The sequence below is a fragment of the Lissotriton vulgaris genome, chromosome 3_1 (assembly GCF_964263255.1).
Source record: "Lissotriton vulgaris chromosome 3_1, aLisVul1.2, whole genome shotgun sequence".
NCBI classification, from domain to species: domain Eukaryota; kingdom Metazoa; phylum Chordata; class Amphibia; order Caudata; family Salamandridae; genus Lissotriton; species Lissotriton vulgaris.
Genome location: NC_141689.1, coordinates 975,744,529 through 975,747,347, shown reverse-complemented (window position 1 = coordinate 975,747,347; position 2,819 = coordinate 975,744,529).

Sequence of the window (2,819 nt, the reverse complement as noted above, 5' to 3'; positions counted from 1 at the left end):
AATCCAGTATTATTATTATTATTATTTCTTCTCTTAAACCCCATACCTAATTGTCCTGCTCTCAAAGTTTAACTCTTGAGAAAATGTATGAGTGCAATATAACATATATAACATGTGTAACATGCACTGAGGCACCTATCCTGGGAACTTTATTGACTAATGCTCATCCAACACTTCCCCCTCATAAGGCAGACCCTAAGCATCCCCCCAGAGTATCTCCAATCCTAGTCCTAATGACAAGGACCATCCCCTTAACGTGGTGATTCTCTCACCCTTTTACACAGATCTCACTGCGTTTCCCCCACGCTCAATGCGAGATGCACCTTCAAATCATTTGCACAGATTCTGAACCGAATGGATGGTAAACTCAACTCTCTTACAACCAAATTAGCGCATCTTAGACAAGATCTCTTAAACCTGAACATCGTGGCCTGCTCTTACTCATACAAAACTTCACCTACAAGTTCTTCGAATTCCTCTCAATGCCCCACTTGGCCTTCCATTCCCCTTTGCCGGTGGGCCCACAGGCCTCATCGTGCACACTGACCTCTTTCTGCCATGGAAGTGAATGTTCTTAGCAAATACTACCTCCCTAATACCCAGGTGATTTACCATTTCCCCACCTACACATCCCAGTAAAAATGGGCTGAAATAGAACCCATGTAATTCCTAACTCACCCAGACCTCCTGCACAATATACCAGCATCCATACCCTTAAATCTGATAAGGATAATCACAGGCCTCTTTTTTGCATGCTCGCCAACTGCAGATCGGCAGCACAACATGCTACTGAGATAGCTGAAACCATCTTCAGTGAGGGAATTGACATTGCTTTTCTTCCAGAAACATGGCTCAATGAACACTCGATTGCTATTCTTGACCTACTTACTCCGCCTGGGTATTCCATCATTAGACATGACAGGACTGATAGATCAGGTGGAGATCTAGCTATAATCCACAAAAGAGAAATCCAACTCTCCATTATGAAGAATGCTGAATATTCGACCTTTTAAGACCGTGGCGTTGAACTTAATGACAAAGGTACCTCACCCATCAAACTGCAATCTATCTATCACCCCGCTGGTGATCGCCAACTCTTTGCTGAAGAGCTATCTGATCTACTTACCCAGTTCTCCCCTACTGACTCCAGAATGTATTTTTGGAAGATTATAACATTCACTTGAACTATGCTGAAGACTCCACAGTCAGGTGCCTTGCTAACCTTCTCGAGATGAATGACCTAAAGCAACTCTGCAACAAACAAACTCACATCAAAGGCGCTACTCTAGACGCTATCATCACAAGTAATGAACTGGTCTCCCTTAATGACATCGTACCCATTGGCTGGTCTGACCATCATCTGCTACTGTTCAACATCAACACCATCGTCAAACCTCACTCCATCTTAAGAAACAAACCTAAGCTGTGGACCAGAAACCTCAAACGAGCCCCTTTGACCAAACTTGAGTCAAACATTCGTGTACAACTTCAAGGTGTCCCGCACTCTCAAAACGCGAATGAGCTCACTTTCCACTTCAATAAGGTGATAACTGAAGTTCTCGACCAAGTTGCACCGGTCATACTAAAACAACGTAGATCAATCCAATCTAAATCATGGTTTAACTCGGATCTTAACACCTAAAGAAGACAGTTTAGACCAGTTGAAAGGACTTGGAGACAAAACCCAGCATCATTACATCTAACTCTCCTCAGAACTGTTGGGTTAACTTTCAAGAAGCACATTTTCAGAGAAAAAGCCTCCTTCTTCCGTATCCAACTTGAATGTGCAAAGAATAGGCCTAGAGAAATCTTTAATATTGTCAAATGACAAACCTCATCTGCCCTACACAAATTAATGGCCTCCAAAGAATGATGTGATGAAATTTCCAGCTTCTTCACAGACAAAATCGCTAAAATTGATCAATCCTTATTCACAGACAAAATCGTTAAAATTGATAAATACTTCCTTCAAGTCACTACCCTTTCTCCACTGCCTATCACTCTTAATGACACTCCCCTCTTCATGACAACCCAATTTCCCGAGCTTTTCAATATTCAATCAACACCAATTGAAAGCCTTTTTAACACCAAATTGAAAAATGATGCCAATTGGACACATTTCAAACCCATGACTGAACTAGAAGTCTTTAATATATGGCGAAATTAAAGCCAACTTCACACACCAAAGATCCTCTCCCGGTAAAATTAGCACATAAGCTAAAACACATCATCGCCCTGTGTTGGACAAAAATCATTAATACTTCCCTTGCCTCATACCAGATTCCCTCCATCTAGGTCAAATCACACCTATACTCAAAAACCCCAGGGCAGATCCTAATGATCCCAACAACCTTTGACCTATCTCTAACCTCCCGTTCCAAGCTAAAACCATGGAGAAAAGCGTCTTACAACAACTCGACAGACACATAGGCGAATAAGATCTACTTGACTCCTTCCAATCTTGTTTCAGGAAAGGCTGCAGCACAGAAACCCCCATGCTCAACATTGCAGACGACATACATCGATCCTTAGAAAATGGAGATGCTTGCCTTCTTATCCTACTGGACCTCTCAGCGGCTTTCGATACAGTCAAACACTCATTCTTACTGGAATCTCTGAAAACACGCTTCGATTTCAATGGCAGAGTCCTAAAATGGTTCACTTCTTACCGACAACATCGAACACAACAAATCAAAATCAGTTGTTGCCTCTCTAATCTAGTTCCTGTCTCTCTGGGTGTCCCTCAGGGCTCAATACTCTCCCCCTCACTCTTCAACCTCTTCATGGAACCCCTTACTATCATTCTGAAACAAGCAGGT